The sequence below is a fragment of the Diabrotica virgifera genome, chromosome 4 (assembly GCF_917563875.1).
Source record: "Diabrotica virgifera virgifera chromosome 4, PGI_DIABVI_V3a".
Taxonomy (NCBI): Eukaryota; Metazoa; Arthropoda; class Insecta; order Coleoptera; family Chrysomelidae; genus Diabrotica; species Diabrotica virgifera.
The window spans coordinates 70,385,497-70,405,671 of record NC_065446.1 but is presented as its reverse complement, the minus strand read 5'-3'; the positions used below and the strand labels follow the sequence as shown (position 1 = coordinate 70,405,671).

The following is a 20,175-nucleotide window of genomic DNA, read 5'->3' as shown; positions in this document are numbered from 1 at the left end:
ATATTATTGGAGATTTTAACGCGAAAATTGGTCAAGGACGAAGATCTGACCTGATAGGTGGATATGGACTAGGGGAGAGCAATGAAAGAGGCGATAGATTATACCAGTTCTGTCAAGAACATGACATGATAATCGCAAATACATGGTTCAAATTACACAAAAGAAGATTATATACATGGAAGGGACCAGGAGATAACTCGCTTCATATAATTAGAAATCAGATAGATTATATTCTAGTAAACAAGAGATTTAAGAATGGTGTCAAGAGATCAACGACATATCCTGGTGCAGATATCGGTTCAGACCATAACCCTCTAATAGCTGACATCCAAGTGAAGCTCAAAAAAGTCGAAGAAAACCCCAAAATACCAAAATTACATATATCAGCATCCAACAAAACGCTAATAGAAAATGACCTGAATAATCAGCTAAAGAATTCAACAAATGAAAACAATACAGAAATATGGAACACGTTTAAAGATCTTACCTGGAAAGTAATGGAAAAATATACGACAACGATGCAGAGGCACAAAAAACAACAATGGATGACTGATGAAATCCTGGAATTGATGGAGCAGAGAAGAAAACTGAAAGATAACAAAACAGAATACAAAGAAAAACAAAAACTAATTAAACGAAAAATAAAGGTAGCTAAAGAAAAATGGATGGAGGATAAATGCAAGGAATTAGAAAAGTTGAATGAAAAACATGATACGTTTAATATGTTTAAAAAAGTTAGAGAAGTAGCTGGTCTTTATTATAAGAAAACTCCACATACTATAACCGATTCGTCGGGAAAAATGATAATAGACGAACACGAAATCCGAACTACCTGGTATAATTATATAAATGAACTGTATAATGATGATAGACCCGAAGAACTGGACACTTTAGATGAAGGTGAAGGACCAGAAATACTAAAATCAGAAATATAACATGCTATAAAATTGGCAAAAAACAAGAAAGCCGTTGGTCCCGACAACATACCTACAGAAATGTTGAAGCTCATAAATGAGGAAAACATTGGAATACTAGTTAAACTTTTCAATGATGTTTATTCGACTGGCGATATCCCTGAAGATTGGTTAAAGTCCGAATTCATAACCCTACCAAAAAAACAACGTCCGAAAAACTGTAGCGACTATAGAATGATAAGCCTTATGAGCCACACCTTGAAAATCTTTCTACGTATCATCCACAGTAGAATTAGAGATAAATGTGAAGAAGACCAGGATGAAACACAATTTGGCTTCAGAAATGGACTGGGAACCCGGAACGCACTCTTTGCACTAAATGTGTTATTGCAGAAATGCCGAGATCAAAGGAAAGACGTCTTTGCTGTATTTATTGACTATGAGAAGGCCTTTGATCGAGTACAACATCACAAATTAATTAAAATACTAAAGGATAAAGGAGTTGATAGTCAAGATGTACGAATCATAGAAAAATTATACTGGCGTCAAACAGCGACAGCTTGCATAAATGGAAAATCAACAGAAATGTGCAAAATACAAAGAGGCGTCAGACAGGGTTGTATACTGTCCCCACTGTTGTTCAATTTGTATTCAGATATAATATTTAAGGAAGCGCTGCATAATTTGGAATGGGGTGTGAAGGTTAATGGAATTCTGATAAATACAATCAGATATGCAGACGATACAGTTATTTTAAGTGATGATATGAATGGATTACAACACCTTTTAAATGCCATTGACAGAGTGGGAAGAGAGTTTGGCCTAAATATAAACTGTTCAAAAACAAAGTACATGGTATTTAGCCGTTTGGCCCATCAAGATTCACGGTTATATGTTGATGGTCATATGATTCAAAGAGTACCCAGTTTTAAATATCTTGGTTGCCATATTACTGAACAACTAGATCCAGATAAAGAGATAAAATGTAGAATCGAGATAGCCCGCACGACATTTTTAAAAATGAGGTCATTCTTCTATAATGATACCTTGCAACTTCAACTTCGAAAGCGCATGATTAAATGCTACATTTGGTCAGTCCTCTTGTATGGTGTCGAAGCATGGACATTAAAAATATCCACCATTAACCGTTTGGAGGCCTTTGAAATGTGGCTGCACAGACGTATTCTAAAAATACCATGGACGGCTATGCTGACAAATGTAGCAGTCCTTAAGAGAGCAAATGCTACCCGCGAGCTGCTTGATAACATCAAATATAGAAAGATGGCCTATTTTGGACACGTAGTAAGGGGAGACCGGTATAATATTCTTCAACTTATTATGATGGGTAAAATCGAAGGACGCAGAGGAATTGGTAGAAAGCAGGCCTCTTGGTTGAAGAATATCCGGGAGTGGACAGGAATAAAGAAAGCAGAACACCTATTTAGAATAGCTCGAGACAGAGACAGTTTCGCCATGTTAATCGCCAACGTCAAGGGGACTTGATAGGGTACGTTAAGAAGAACGTCTGCTGTCTTATAAATTGTAAAAGTCGCAGATTAAGGATGTACCAGAAAGAACTTTCAACACGAAAAGTTTCAGATTTAAATAACTATTTATCCTTTTAATTTTATTATAGTGGTGAATTGTGCCTCTGAGACTTTTAAATTTGTTTAAGAGATGTCGCGTCCCAATGGGAATTTGAATGATCTTTGAAATTCCCCTTAAATAGTTGGTTGAGCTGTTTTTAGATTCAGAGGAGTGCACGCTAGCGCTGTTGAGGAAGCCTGAAATGGCGGAAACAGCTGTCTAGCGATTGTGCATTCCTCTGAATCAAAAACAAACAAAACCATATTTTACTTTTCTATCTTTACTCAGATTTGAGTACTAGGAAGTTTCTTTCTGTCCTTTTCCTAGACGAATGAAAACGGAATGTGATTGCATTTAGTAAAGTCCTTTTTGTTTTCTATATTTTTGTCGTCTGCGGTCTTATAAATTGTAAAAGTCTCAGATTGAGGATGTACCAGAAAGAACTTTCAACACGAAAAGTTTGAGATTTAAATAACTATTTACCATTTTAATTTTATTATAGTAGTGTTCTGCATCTGAGACTTTTCAATTTGTGATAAAATAATCTGCTTGCGTTGCGACGCCGGCAGTAATATTGTGTCGAAACTTTTTTAAAAATATGTCACCTTAGCTGATAAAAATATAATAAGGTTAGCATACCTACTGTCCCTACTGTTTATGTCAATAATTTGGTTTTTTTGTGTTTTCACCATGTTTTAGCACATGTTAACTTACTAAATGCAAACTTTTATTAAGAAATAGACTGACTCCCGTGGAACCTGGAAGATAACTCAGTTAGTTGTTAGAGTTAGAGCATAGGCACGGATCGCTTATATCGTGGGTTAAGCTCCACCCGGTGTAAGTTGTTTAGACATTTATTAATTTGGTTGGTTTTTACTATGGCCATATTAATTCAAGCTCAAAATGTACCTACTCTGTTACGTTGTTTTCAGATCTAAAGGAGGTAACGTTTAATAAATAGCAATAGGCTAATGGGTAACTGCGAGACTTGCAAGACTTTTGCTGCACGACCCAGACCAAGACCCAGAGCGCAATACCAAGATCAAGACCAGGTGTATAGGCGCAAGACCAAGACCGTCTAAGTCTTATTATTTATATCTTTTGCCCGATTAATTAAAAATTGAGTGCTAACATTAAAACATTCCTAGTTAAAATTGGAACTTGTGTGTTGATACTGCTCGATGATTTTTCAACTTAAGAAAGTGGCTACAGGACATCAATATTCCACATTTTTGTAACTAGAATAAACACACGCCAGTTAATAATATTAACACTCAAAACATAATCAGCCCTGTGATGAATCACACACGTTAAATATAACGTAAAGTTATCCTGTAGTTAAGTTATAACCATCGAATTGGTGTGATGTATCATATGTATTTAACTTGAGGTGAAACAGTAGCGATCAACAGGTAGCAAAAACGCGTTCCAAGATTGCGGCTGTAATTTTGAATATTTTTTCGAGATATTTGGCACACGTATTCGTAATATATCAAAGAATGGCGGTACAGAGCCCAATTTGAAAAATATATTAATATGTGGAAATTACTCTGTAATTAAATACAATATTAAAAGAACGAGCCTGTACCGCCATTAAGAAGAACAAAAAATACACTTTCTTCAAATAAAATTTTTTATCCGATGCCTAGATTTTGTGTAATTTTGGAACTACTAATGAAATAAAAAAATTTAGTAGTTCCAAAATGACACAAAATCTAGGCATCGGATAAAAAAGTTTATTTGAAGAAAGTGTATTTTTTTGTTATTCTTAATGGCGGTACATGCTCGTTTTTTTGACATTGTATTTAATTACAGAGTAATTTCCACATATTAATATATTTTATATATGGCGTGAATTTTTATATATGGCGTGAATAACTATAGCAAAATGATAGATAGTTTAGCGCAAGCAGTACAAAAAGAGACTTACTATACTAAAGTAACAAACAATACAATAAAAATTTTCCCAAAGACACCTGAATCCTACAGAAAACTAATACACCACTTACGAGAAGAAAACATCGTCCACCATACATATCAACCTAAGGAAGAGACAGCCTACAGGGCAGTTATTCGAGACCTACATCATTCCTTTCCGATAGATGAAATAAAAGCGGAAATCCAGAAAAAGGGTCATAAAGTAAGGAACGTTACAAATGTCAGACACAGATTGAGCCGTGAACCATTGCCTTTATTTTTTGTTGACGTCGAGCCTCAAACGAACAATAAGGAAATATTTGAACTGCAGTATATACAACATTGTAAAATAAGGGTGGAACCACCGAGAATTAAAAGAAATATACCACAATGTACACGATGCCAAGAATTTGGCCACACTAAAACGTACTATGCAAAACCATACAATTGCGTAAAATGCGCTGGATCACACAACACAAAGGATAGCAAGAAACCAAAAAACACGCCAGCAATTTGCACTCATTGCAACGGAAACCATCCTTCTAATTATAGAAGATGTTCTGTTTATCGTGAACTACTAAATGCCAGATACAATGACAAATCAAAACAAATCACCACTCAAAATCCTGTCAATACTCCCAATGTAAATATACCTACCCAACATCATAGCCATAATTTCAACAGGATGAGTTATAGAGATGCTGTCATTGGAAACACAAATGAAGATAACAAAAATAACAATGAATTAGCAGATCAACTATCAAATTTCCTAAACGAATTCAAAAATATGTTCTCTTAATTCTTAAACCAAAATAGCACGATTTTAACCATGTTAACCACAGTCATTAACAAAGTAACAAAATAATGACAAAGTCGTTACGAATTGCGTCGTGGAATGCTAATGGCATTTCAAACCATACACTAGAAATATCACTATTTTTAAAAATGAATAATATAGACATTCTCTTAATATCTGAAAGCCATGCCACAGAAAGAACGGTTACTAAGATACCTTACTATACTGTGTACTACGCAAATCATCCAGACGGAGGAGCACATGCAGGTTCTGCCGTTATTATTAAATCAAAAATTAAACACTATGCAGTCCAACCTTACATCACGGAAAAAATCCAAGCAGCCATCATTAAACTCGAAACAAATACCTCTCTTAGTGTAGCATCTATCTACAGTCCACCTAGACATCCCATTTCAAGCGAAGAGTATCATGATTTTATACAAACTCTTGGATCCAAATTCATAGTAGCGGGAGACTGGAACGCCAAACACACTACACGGGGTTCCAGATTAATCACACCTAAAGGTCGAGCATTAATGAATACTATTCAACAAAATAACTTAAGATATTTATCAACAGGAGAACCCACATACTGGCCTACGGACCCCAACAAAATCCCAGATTTGGTAGATTTTACTGTAACAAAAAGGATATCTGACATCCATAGTGCAATAGAGTCAAACTTCGATTTAACATCAGACCACAGCACAATAATAATAACTTTAAGCACACACATAATATGGAGAAGATTACCACCCAAACTGACAACTAAAGAAACAAACTGGGATATTTTCCAAAATTCTGTAAATACAAATATTAGACTAGATTTTAGGATAAAAGAAAACCAAGAGGTAGAGGAAGCAGTAGACTATTTAACAACAGTTTTACAAACAGCAGGGTGAGAAGCAACACAGCAGCGTCAAAGAAGTGTGCAAGAAAACCATAATATTCCCCTCCATATAAGAGAACTTGTAGCAGAAAAGAGAAGAGCTCGACGCATATGGCAACAAACGAGAAATCCATTAAATAAAACGTACCTTAATAGGATAAGTCATAGACTAAATAGAGCACTACATGAGGAAAAAAACGACTCCTTCCAGTTTTATGTTTCGAACCTCTCACGTGAAGACCACTCTATATGGAAAGCTGCAAAAAAATTTAAACGGCCGAAAATAACAAATTCACCTTTAAGAAAAACAGATATTACCTGGGCCCGCACAAATGAAGAAAAAACCACCGTATTCGCAGAGCACCTTTTAACTGTATTCCTAGCACCAGAAAACAATGACGATGAAGATGTAGATATAAAAAAATACCTCGAAACTCCATGTCAACTATCTCTTCCTCTGACGACATTTACTCCGACAGAGGTTCGACAACAAATAAAAATGCTAAATCCTCAGAAAGCTCCTGGCTATGATTTGATAACAGGAGAATTACTTCAGAAACTACCGAGAAAAGCAGTGGTGTTATTAACAGTAATATACAACAGCATACTACGTCTTCGCTACTTTCCAATACAATGGAAATTAGCTCAAGTTACTATAAATCCGAAACCTGGTAAACCCGCAACACAAGCAAATTCATATCGCCCGATAAGCCTACTCCCAATAATGTCGAAAGTATTAGAACGGCTACTATTACATAAAATCGAGCAAGTTGTCCCCATAAACGAAATTATACCACAACACCAATTCGGATTTAGACGTGAACACTCAACCATACAACAATGCCACAGAATAGTAAATATAATTAAAACAACTCTTGAAGAAAAAAAGTTTTGCGCTGGAGTGTTTCTCGATATACAACAGGCATTTGATAGGGTATGGCATCAAGGTCCCCTCTATAAACTAAAATTACACATGACAGACCAACTATACTTTATTCTAAAATCGTATCTGACTGACCGATATTTCCAAGTCAAAATTGAAGACAACTCCTTAAATTACCACATCATCCAATCTGGCGTACCACAGGGTAGCCTTCTCGGCCCATTTCTCTATCTGATATTTACAGCCGACGTTCCAACCAGAAATGATACCTTATTAGCTACTTTTGCCGATGATACGGGAATCTTAGCAGTGGATGTCGACCCTAATGTAGCATCACAAAAAGTTCAAAATCATTTAGACCAATTACAAAACTGGCTCAAGCGATGGAAAATAAATGTTAATGCCAGCAAATCAGTACAAATTACTTTTACAACTAGAAAATCTACATGTCCTCAAGTTTCTATAAATAATACTCCGATTCCCATCAAGCCAGTTGTCAAATACTTGGGATTTCATCTGGATGAAAAACTCATATGGAAAACGCACATTAAAATTAAACGTAAACAATTAAATCTTAAACTAAAAAATATGAACTGGCTATTTAATAAGAAGTCTCAGTTATCTCTTGAAAATAAACTGCTTCTGTACAAAGCTATACTTATACCAGTTTGGTCTTACGGAATATAACTATGGGGCTGCAGTAAACCTTCAAATACGAAGATACTCCAAACATTCCAATCCAAAATTCTCCGTATGATAAGTAAAGCTCCATGGTATGTATCCAACCAGACACTCCACAATGATCTGGACATCCCACTAATCAAGGACTTAATAAAAAATCGTTCAATAAAATATCAAAATCGCACCACTGACCACACCAACGACTTGATAAATAATTTATTTACCCAACCACTTGCTGAAAGAAGACTAAAGAGAATATGGCCAGACTACCTACCACAATAAAGAATAATACTTAGAGAACCGTCACTGGATGGTACCTAACTTAACGTTAATTTACTTTCAGACTATTTACTTATTACTTTATGTTTAGAGTGGATTGTAAAAATGCAGTGTATCAAAAAAAAAATATTAATATATTTTTCAAATTGGGCTCTGTACCGCCATTCTTTATTATATTTCGAATACGTGTGCCAAATATCTCGAAAAAATATTCAAAATTACAGCCGCAATCTTGGAACGCGTTTTTGCTACCTGTTGATCGCTACTGTTTCCTCTTAACGACTTGCGTTATTAAATTTCTTGACAGTTTTTGAGTTTATCTGATATATCAACTGTCAACGATGAACGCTGCTTCAGGTTGTCCTAGGATTTTGTGCGGCATTTTATTAATTTAATATCAAATATAAAGCAGTACAAAATTAAAAATATCAAAAACATAGACCTAAAATAAAAATTAAAAGCACGTAGGTACGAATAAAATTAAAACAATAATTAAAAATAAAAAATAAAGCTAATAATTTAAGACTAGAAGGGCAATACAATTTTAAAAATTATACAAAAATGAAATGGAGAGATATAAGTTGAAAATAAACATAGGTAGGGATTTTAAGTACCTACTGTTCTTTCTCCGAACAGTAGTTTGTTGTTCGGTCATCGACGGTGGCCGACGGGGAGGTATACCTTCTCATGATTATCTTTATCGCGCTCTAACTTATACTGATTTTACATAAGGTTATCTTTGTTAGAGACTTCAAAACTGTCTTCCTTTTATAACGTTCGAGAAATAACTCATCTCATAGCGGTGAATGATCCATCACACGGAATTTATGTTAAAAGTTATGGAGACAGTTATCTGTCTTAGTTATCTTAACTTTAACGTAAACATTAAAAATAACTTCAGTGATTCATCACAGGGCTGATTGTCGCTTAGTACAGCTCTGACCAAAAGTCTTAAGGTCTAGAAAATTATAATGTCACAACACTGGTCAACAAACATTTTGTGACAGGGAGACTGTTGGTATTTCTAATAATATGTTTCGGCATTCTAAAATTAAAATTAAAACCAAAATGTATTTGTGACTCACCAATCTTGAGAAACCAGCAATTATAAGTTGAAAATAAGTAAATATGTGACATACATCAATATTGGGCCGTACCGTTACTGTGTATGTTGTCTTTGCAGCGACAAATATATTATCATGTTAAGAGAAATTAAATCTTGTCTATTTCCATTATATGCAAGATGTACATAGTTCATCTAACGGTATACATTAGTAGATATATTACTTATCGGCGTATTAAGTTAGTACATTTCCTATTGTCGTGGCGTGAAACTTAGGTACATGTTTGTGTTCTACATTTTGTTTTGTTCATTTTTATAAGTAAACTGTGGCTGGTGGTGTTTTTTTAAATGGAACACCCTGTATTTTATTTTAGATTAGAAATCTTCTTAACTTCTCCATTACAAAAAATATAAAGGTTTTTTATGTTATAACCAATTTTATATGAAAATCGTAACAAGTTCAACTCAGTGTATAAATAAAAATAAGCACAAAAGCAATGGATTATTAATGCCATATTTTTTATTTATTGCCAAAATTTTCCTAAATGATTTGTATTGCTAATTGTCTTTATATTGAATACAGGTGAGTCAAAACGCAAGTACATTATTTTCTCAGTAATTTTAAATAGAACACCCTATATTTTATTTCACTATCGAAAAGTACCATTACCGTACTTTAATTTTTATATAACATACCCTATGTCTAAATATATTAGTTTTCGAGATATTTTCATTTTTCAGAGCAAATTATTAATTACGGGTGTAAATCTTTCCAAATTTTAAGTAAGCCATGACTGAATTGTCTAAAACTGACAATTTACGATTACTGATTATCAATATGGTAATAAAAGAAAGAAATATAGTTTATTAGTAATAAATTTTACAAAAAAAAAGGACAACCACAGCATACCTACAACATTTTTGAAACAATTAAAAACTACTTTTGTATGTAAGTGTAACAAATAAAGAACGAAAAAAAAATTATTAGTTATAAATTTTACAAAAAAAAACACAAAAACAAAATATAACATTTTGTGAAACACATTTATGCATGCCCAAAAACGGTCATTGAATGAGTTACTTACACTACGAAGCATTTGTAAATTAACACTTCAAAATATACTTTGTATTCTATTTTTCATCTCATCTCTTGTTGGAGGCATTTCATAACCTTCATTCTTTAAGTAACCCCAAAAAAATCGGTCCAATTTATTAAATTCTGGTAATCTGGGTGGCCACGCTACTGGTCCATGGAAAAATGAAAATAGCTCAAAAATTAATAAATTTAGACATAGGGAATGTTGTATACAAATTAAAGTACGGTAATGGTACTTTTCGATAGTGATATAAAATACACGGTGTTCCATTTAAAATTACTGAGAAAATAATGTACATTCGTTTTGACTCACCCTGTATTCAGTATAAAAAATTAGCAATATCAATCATTTATAAAAAAATATGGCATCAATAAACCATTGCTGTTGTGCTTATTTTTATTTATACAGGGATTTTAACTTGTTACGATTTTCATATAAAATTGGTTATAATTTTGTAAATACCCTGTATAACATACCAAACAGCTATATTTATTTTTGTAATGAAGAAGTTAAGAAGATTTAGAATATAAAATAAAATACAGGATGCTCCATTTAAAAAAATATAAGGTCTGCCACTGTGTTATGGAACACCCTGTAACATTCTAACTAATTTTTTAATGTGAAGCTCAAAGTTGGCTACAATTTTTGTTATTAACTGTTATCGCTATCTATTACTTTAACGGATCTACGGAGCTTTACCTCACTAATCAATCACCCTGTATTTGTTTATCCCAGAGACCTATTTTTCCCAATAACATAAGACAGAAAATAATGAAGATAGGGCAATTCTGCGAAGACCAAGTGAAAGTAGAAGACTTATTCTATCAATATGTATTAAAAGAGATAAAAAATTACTTATAGTCAAAAATCCCAATGCCAAATTTTTAAAATTTTGTAGTTTATAAACATTTAGAATAACTTTAAAAATATTGTCCACAGAAAAAATCTTTTCACACATTTGCAAAGCTGGCATTTCAACACAAATTTTCAATTAAAAAAATTTGGCCTAGGTTAATTTGAGCCAAAGTTAGCCATGTTTTTTTAATTCACAGCTAATTAATGCCATTTTAAAGAATGGGATTTGTATTTTTTGTCAAAAAATGTTCACAAACATTGTACTTTCAAAGGACCCTCTACGAATTTTCAAAAATTTAATTCGAATGGTGACTAGGGGGAACCGAGTTTAAATACCGAATTAGCAATTTTAAACTACTAAAATGTTCTATATCTTCGGTTCTACTCAATGGATTTTGGTCTTTCTTTTTTTAATTTGTATGCAATTTCTACGTACATTTCAATATGTAATTGTTTATAAATTTATTAATTACTATACAGTCTAATTTAAACAAGTTTAAACAATTTTTGAAAAAATAATTTTCTTCCAAAAATCAATTTTTTTATTAATTAATTTTATATTTAAAAGTTAAAGTACACTTTAATAAATAAATTATTTTTAATAATGATTTGTTGAAAATAATTTATTCAATAAAGAGTATTTTAAATTTTTCTATGATTAATAATGATAATGATAGTATCGTTAAAAAAATTGATTTTTGGGAAAAAATTATTTTTTCTAAAAATTTGTTAAAACAAATTGGACTATTTATTAATTAATAAATGTCTAAACAAATTGCATATTTGTAATGTACACAAAAAGTATATACAAATAAAAAAAGAAAATTCAAAATTCATTGAGTAGATCCCGAGATATAGAAAATGATATTAGTTTTAAGTTTAAGTTGCTTTTTAAGTTTTTGAATTTGTGGATTTATAGGCTTTCAGCTCCCCCTTCACTTATCACGACCACGACAAGTCACCATTTGAACTACATTTTTTTTAATTAGCGTAAAATACCAGCTTTTCGAATATATGTAAAAAGTTTTTTTTTGCGGACAATATTTTTAAGGTTATTCTAAATGTTTATAAACTACAAAATTTCAAAAATTTGGAATTATAATTTTTGACTATAATAAACAACTTTTTTATCTATTTTTAATACATTTTGATAGTATAACTCTTCTACTCCTACTTTTATTTGGTATACGCAGAATTGCCTTGTCTTCATTATTTTATGTCTTATGTTATTGCAAAACAAAGGTCTCTGGGATAAACAAATAGATTAACTTTTATAGTTATTAAGATACCAAAGTTATTATAAGGATAATAACGCTTGAGGTCAATGGTATATATACCGAGGGCCTATGGCCCGATGTATATACGTTGACCGAAAGCGTTATTATCTATAATACCCGTGGTGCCTTCAACGTTTAATGTCCGACTAAATTATTTTTTATATGCAAAAAATTTGAATGAATTTTGAATTAATTAGTTTTTAAATAAGTAGATTTAGCAGCAATAGTCATAACGTAATTGTGGTAACCACAGTTTTACTTAGGTTTTTATTTGTCAACTTGACAGTATTTAACTAGTTATTTAAATATAACGCCCAAGGTCGTTATTTTTCAAAATAACGCCCTAGGGCATTACATCATACTTAACTGACTTCGAAATCATGTCATTATTTGTCAAATAATATACCAGTCGGACATTAAACTAATTAATGGATGGGCCTCAAATTTTGAGGGTTTGTTAAGTACCTCAATACCTAACTTTGGATGAAACACCAGAGTTATACGTTAGTTTTAATAAGAGTTATTAGCAAATAACGATTTGCACTTATTTTGCAGTGTGCGAAGCAACAAATGGAATTTTAAATTTTCAAAAATCAGCATTTTGAGGCTTTTTCAATGTTCTGAAAAATCAAACTTTGTAGTTTTATGTCAACTATTTAGCTTTAAATAGGGTGCAAAAAATCGAAAAAATCGCGAGTTTTGCACTAAATTGTTAATTATTAAAAAACGGCCCCGAACTCTAGGCATGAAAGAGGTAGGCTTTTTTCCTATAAGTCTGAAATAACTAAAAAAGTTCTCATTGTCAGATACCTGGATAATGCAGTGTCCCGAGCATGATCTATTTTTTGCTTATTTCCCTGGAGTATATAATATTGGAGTATATGTCGTCTTGTAATAATTGTCCTTCTCTGCTAGATCTTGGTATTCGATGCCTGTGATGAGTAATATTTTGTTACATCATTTAGCATGGCCATGTTAAGTGTGCTAGGGGTTCTCTTCGAGTCTTTAATCCAGTGGTTCCCCGTTGCCTTCTTCATGCTTAAAACCGTTGACCACTATTATTATAGATTTATCTACCTTCGAGACCGATTTCTCAGTCTCAGGACAAAAGTACCCTTTCACTTACCAGCTTGCCCTGCCAGAGCCGATTGGTGAAAATGTAGTCTGCCACTTCAACCCTTTTGTTCATTCGGATCAGATCGGTATCACGATATCTTACATATTGTTTATAATTATCTTACTATATTTGAATATATGGAATACGTACCATATATTTATACTTATTTAGTTTTAGTCTAATTTTACTGTATTCTTTTTTTTTCGGCACGTAATACTTAATATAATATAAATGTTTACTTTAAACCTCTAATGGCCTGTTTCACCAAAGACAAATAGTAGTTTATTCTATGAATAAAGTTATTGGACCAATAAACTGACATTTATCCATTTTACCAACGTCAAATAAGACTTATTTTATTTATTTCTCAAATAAATATTTACTCTTCGCATAAATTGTCAAGTTAATCTCGCTGTAAATATTTATAAGAAATTAAATTCGTCGGTTTAACTTTAAATTATCAGTAGTAATTGCACAAGAGCTCTAAAATTCTATATTAATTTTAGAGTTCGAGTGCAATTTGTTTCGATTATTTCATGAATAAAACTGTTCAAAACCAAAATTTTATTGTAATTCATTTATGTAAGTACAAATTAGTACAATTAAACACAAAGTTTTTATAAATATTTGACGATTGGAAGTCATCACTTTTATAATTTTTAAAACATTAATTGTCATTAATGTCACTGAATGTATTTTTTCGTAGCAACGAAGGGTATCTGACGTAATATACTTAACGACGGGCAATTATCAAAAATTATCAATTTAATTCAGATTTCTGTAGCTTTCTATTGGTCAGAATCTCCTATGAATGAAATAATCAAAATTATATTGAATAAAAATAAAAATATAAACGTCTAATAAATTTTATTCGACGAATACTATTCATTGATTTGTTTGTTGTGGCTGAAACGGGACCTAACTGATTTGTTTTATTTTTAAATTTAATATGTATTAATTTTTTGTTTCAGGAACATCGGGGTTTACGTGTTAGCCCTACAATGCGAGAAAAAATGCCGCCATTAGCCTCATACTGTTGACAATTATTTTGTTCTGTAAGTATTTTGTAACCAAATATTATAAATAATACTCCGTATTAAATGTTATAGATGATATTTTTCCGACTGCTTTTACTTACACGGTAAATTGGAGTTCCCCGTGAAATTAATCCATCATCATTTTTACCTCGTGAAAATAATTTTCTGAAACATCTATATTAAAAGAATGTTTTGAATAGGTCTGTAAATTTCTGTTAATTCTCCGAAAAAAATTCTCTTTTAGCCTTTAGAATTTCATCATTCATTTAAACTCAATACACGCCTTGTTATTAGCTTTTCCTCATATTTTCGTTGAGGAGAACACTTAACCATTTAGAACGCTCATGTGTATACTGTACCTACACGAGAGTTACAGATCTCAACCGATGAGTGAGTAAAAATGAGATGGACGAAGTCAGTGTTGGATTAGGTAATTCTTTAACTGAATGAATTCAAGTATTTAGTGTTAAAAAATATTTTTTCTAGAATATCAATTGTTATCGTCTTCTTCTTTAAGTTCCATCTTCTATGGATGAAAACCCTCTCTAGCCGTCTTTACGACTCAATTTGTTGTCATTCGACTTATGTGGTCGTTCCATTCTACTCTTCTGTTTGCTTCTTACCCAGTTATTAATAATGTTCACCTTGCATCTCCGTCGTATATTTGTACTTCTAGTTCTGTTCCATAGTGTTTTACCATCAATTTTTTGAGGGGTTTTATCTGCTGTTTCTAGCATTATTTTTGTTCTTTCTGTATTAGTTCGTGTTTCTGCCGCCTGTGATTTTTGGTCTGATTACTGTTTTGTAGATTCTACTTTTCATTTCGCTTTTGATATTTTAAAACGTTTTTATATAGGCTTGGTTGTTGTCACGGTCTCCGCAAATTTTGTGATCCATTTTAAAAATAGTTCTAGGCTACCTAGGTACCTGAAATTTTCAGAATAGCTTACAACCCGCTAACAATACAATATTTAACTTCTATTATACAGGGTGATTGATTAGTGGGGTAAAGCTCCGTAGATCCGTTATAGTAATGGATAGCGATAAAATTTAATAACAAAAATTATAGCCAACATTGAACTTCACATTACAAAATTAGTTAGAATGTTACAGGGTGTTCGATAACGTAGTGATAGATCAAAACTATGTTTTTTTAAATAGAACACCCCGTATTTTATTTTACAGTTAAAATCTTCTTAACATCTCCATTACAAAAATATAATGGTTTAGTATGTTATGCAGGGTATTTACAAAGTTATAACCAATTTTATATGAAAATCGTAACAAGTTCAGCTCCCTGTATAAATAAAAATAAGCACAACAGCAATGGTTTATTGGTGCCATATTTTTTTGTTCATTGTGAAAATTTTTAGGAATGGTTGACATTGCTAATTTTCTTTATATCTAATACAGGGTGAGTCAAAACGCAAGTACACTATTTTCTCAGTAATTTTAAGTGGAAAACCCTGTATTTTATGTCACTATCAAAAAATACCGTTATCGTACTTTTATTTTTGTATAATATTTTCTATGTCTAAATTTATTAGTTTTCGAGATATTTTCATTTTTTAGAGCAAATTATTAATTAGGGGTCTAAATCTTTCCAAATATTAAATAAGCCATGACTGAATTTTTTTAAATTGATAATTTAAGATTACTGATTTTCAATCCGGTAATCAATGTAACAATGTAGCAAATAAAGAAAGAAAAATAATTTATTAGTAATAAATTTTAACTCCCTGTATAAATAAAAATAAGCACAACGGCAATGGTTTATTAATGCCATATTTTTTACTTATTGTCAAAATTTTCATAAATAATCGATATTGCTAATTTTATTTATATTGAATACAGGGTGAGTCAAAACGCAAGTACATAATTTTCTCAGTAATTTTAAATGTAACACCCTGTATTTTATATCAGTATCAAAAAGTACCATTACCGTACTTTAATTTTTATATAACATTCCCTATGTCTAAATTTATTAGTTTTCGAGATATCTTCATTTTTCAGAGCAAATTATTAATTACGGGTCTAAATCTATCCAAATTTTAGGCAAGCCATGACTAAATTGTCTAAAACTGACAATTTACTATTACTGATTATCATTCTGTAATTAAAGTTGGTTACAATTTTGGTTATTAACTTTTATTGCTATCTATTACTATAACGGATCTACGAAGCTTTACCCCACTAATCAATCACCCTGCATGGATAAATCGATTTTTTTTTATTTCAAACTATTTTAAAAATGTGACTAATGCAATGATATTTTAAAGTACGTTAAAAAATCGATATCTACAAATTGATGGAGGGTCAGAGGCATTAGACTGCAGATCGAGAGTTCCCTAGTTCGAACACCGCTGTTGCGTATATTTTTTTAATTTTTTTAATAAATAATTAAAAGTTGATTTACTTAAAGTTCATATTTTACTTAAAGTTAATTATTATATATACCATTTTAAACAACCGTGGTATTATAAAAAGCACTTTTTTATACTAGTGTAATTTTTGGAATTATAATTTTAACAGTTAATACACCTACTAAAAATTCATATTTTATTCTTTCGAAACATGTTGTGTCCTGTATATAACAAAACCGTGTTATTATCTCTCTCTTCAATCCTGCCCCCCAACCCCCCCGGAGGGAGTGTAGTGGTCGACGTGATGTCGTGTATTGTCCGTCTCCAAAGATCTCTGTCTCTGGTCATTTCTTTTAACTCATGCATAGGTCTTTTGCATATTCCTGTAATTTGATCGATCCATATTGTTGGGGATCTTTCTCGTGATCTTCGGCCTTCCACCTTTCCTTGTATAATGAGTCTTTCCATGTTTTCTGTGTTTGCTCTCATAACATGTCCAAAGTATTTTAATTGTTGGAGATGGACTTTACTGGAGAGTCGTTGGCTAACTTTTAGCTCTCTTAAAATTGAATTATTTGTTCTATGGTCGGTCCAAGGAATTCGTAGCATTCGTCTCCAACAGAACATTTCAGTGGCGTCTATCATTCTTCTTTCCGAATTTCTCAGGGTCCAAGATTCACATCCGTAGGTCAGTATTGGGAATATTAAGCGGTAGATCAAGCTCATCTTCCATATTGTGGGCATTTTTGCTGTAGCAACTTTTGCTAGATCACATCTACGTTTCATTTCTTCCTGTAGTGACTCTGTGTTTGTGATTAATGATCCCAGATATAAGTATGAGCTTACAACCTCAAACCGATCAATTGGGGTTATATGTGGATGATTGTTATGTAGTCTATCCACTATCATGATCTTTGTCTTTAATATGTTTAATTGCAGACCAAATATTTGACTTTCGTTTTCAACGAGTCGTATAAGATCAATCAGTTCTGCTTGACTATTTGCAAGAAGGGCTGTGTCATCTGCGAAACGTAGGTTGATTATTTCATGACCATTTATGGAGATGCCTTTTTCCCATCCTTCAAGTGCTCTTCTCATAATATGCGTTATTATAAAAAGTACTTTTTTATTATAGTGTAATTTTTGGAATTTTAAGCATTTTATATCGTCAAATTATTTTATATTCTGTCCTATAAATAATAAAAACGTTTTATTATAAAAAAAGTTCTTTTTTATAAAAGTGTAATTATTTATTTCTCCATATTGTTTCTTTTTTGTTTGCGCCATTCACTTGATCTTTCACTTCTGTTTAGAGCTTTTCGTAGTTAGTGTGATGTCTGGATATTTCCATCATTCTTTCTATTATCTGACCCTCCAGCTCTAATTTAGATCTTAGTAGATTTGCTGATATATCCACGCATTTTGTCTTTTTTTGGGATACTAACATATTAAATTTTCTGGTGGTTATATTAAATTGGTGCAGCATAGGTTGTAAATCATCTTCACTTTGAGAGATTAGTATTGCATCGTCTTCATACTAAACTTAAAAAAATGCAATTTTGCAATCTTTACTTTTCTACTCTTTTTTTTGTTTGTTTCCGTCCAGTTCCATGTAATATTTATAAGAGTAAACTTTGGGCTTCGACTTTAAGGATTAGACTAATTCGTATCTATTTTCTGTATTTTCGATTCGATTCGAGGGAAAACGAATCTCTGGAATGGTGGAGGAGTTTACCAGGTGAAAACAGTTCAATACAGAACATTCGCCAAAATTTACGGCGGACCTACTAATCAAAGATAGCAAAACAGTCAAATAGCCCGATCAAAGAACAATCTGACCCCCAAAAAAAATAAAGGAAGAAAGAAAATTTGGGAATAGGTAGTTGAAATTGTCTATTATTATATAAGAAAAAGTTTACAATTCTACATCTACAAAAATGGAAGGGAATGCCCCCCTCTTGAAGGTAAAAAATACATTCAAAATAAGACCGGAATCGGATAAAATGACTAATTCTAAACAACTTTTGTTCTATAGAGTTTTTTTACTAAGTCAATACTTTTCTAGTTATTTTCGAGTGAATATGTTCATCTTTAACACAATAAAACATGATTTTGAACGGTTTTTCGGAAATAACTCAAAAAGTAAGTATTTTATCGAAAAAATATTCTTAGCAAAAATATAACTCATAAAAAATTGAAAAAAATAGTGTATACATGAGGTCTGTAGACCCAGTAGAAGCAGAGTTGCAGCTAATGAAAAGTAGGTTCTTCTTCGTCAAATTCCAAATCGAATATTTCAATATGAAATAACCCAAATACGAAGCACTTTTCGGGGAAAATTCATTTTAACTTTTTTAAAGCGTTTAAAAAAAGGTTTATTTTTGTTTTTTAAAAAAACTTGTAACATTAAAAGTAAGTGAGTTAGGCTCAAAATATTGTTGGTCCCTTTTATTTTTTGGTAAAAAAATCATTAAAATCACCCCCTAATTAATATCACAAATAAAATTTAGCATTACCACTTCACAAGTTACTTTGTCTATCTTTCATTTATATGATCTGTAAGTTTTATCGGTTCAAAGTGCTTCTTTTTGAAAAAGATGTAGTTAGAATGGCTTGAGCGAGTAACTAATCACGAGTTCAGGCGAAATTTGGAACAGCCCTAGCATAACCAATATTTGTGTAACGAGAAAACAAAAAATCAAAATATTCAGAAAAGCAAAAGGTACATTTTATTACTCTTTGAGATTTTTGGTATTACTAATAATTTTTAAGTTAATTCCATAAACAATTCTGATTTTTTCAAAGTAAAAGAAAATGTTTTATTTTAAACACTATTTTTTTTTTTTTCAAAACTGAGCACTTTAAACCGATGAAACTTACAGATAATATAAATAATACATAAATAAAGTAACTTGTAAAGCGGTAACGATTAATTTTATTTGAGAAGCTAATTAGGGGGTGATTTTTGCCATTTTTTACTAAAAAATAAAAGGGACCAACAATATTTTGAGCGTAACTCACTAACTTTAAATATTAGAAGTTTTTTTAAAAAACAAAATTAAACCTTTTTTAAGCACTTTAAAAAAGTTGTAATGAATTTTCCCAGAAAAGTGCTCCGTTTTTTGGTTATTTCACATTGAAATATCCGATTTGGAATTTGACGAAGAAGAACCTACTTTTCATTAGCGGCAACTCTGCTTTTACTGTGTCTGCCGACCTCACGCATACACCATTTTTTAAATTTTTTATAAGCTATATTTTTATTATATATTTATACAATATTTTTTTCGCTAAAATACTTACTTTTTGAGTTATCTCCGAAAAACCGTCCAAAAATATGTTTTTTTTTTGTTAAAAATGAACATATTCACTAGCAAATAACTCAAAAAGTATTAACTTTGTAAAGAAACTCTATAGAAC

At 31.6% G+C, this 20,175-nt stretch overlaps 1 protein-coding gene across 1 annotated transcript in view; it reads left to right on the top strand.

The window, feature by feature from the left end:
* The window catches only part of LOC114324817 (acetylcholinesterase-like), an 82,353-nt gene that overhangs the window by 15,867 nt on the left and 46,311 nt on the right, over nucleotides 1-20,175 (top strand). Inside the window, exon 2 of the mRNA XM_028272688.2 lies at nucleotides 14,327-14,410. The gene's annotated coding sequence lies outside the window, so the exon portion shown is untranslated. The remainder of the gene's footprint in view (nucleotides 1-14,326; nucleotides 14,411-20,175) is intronic.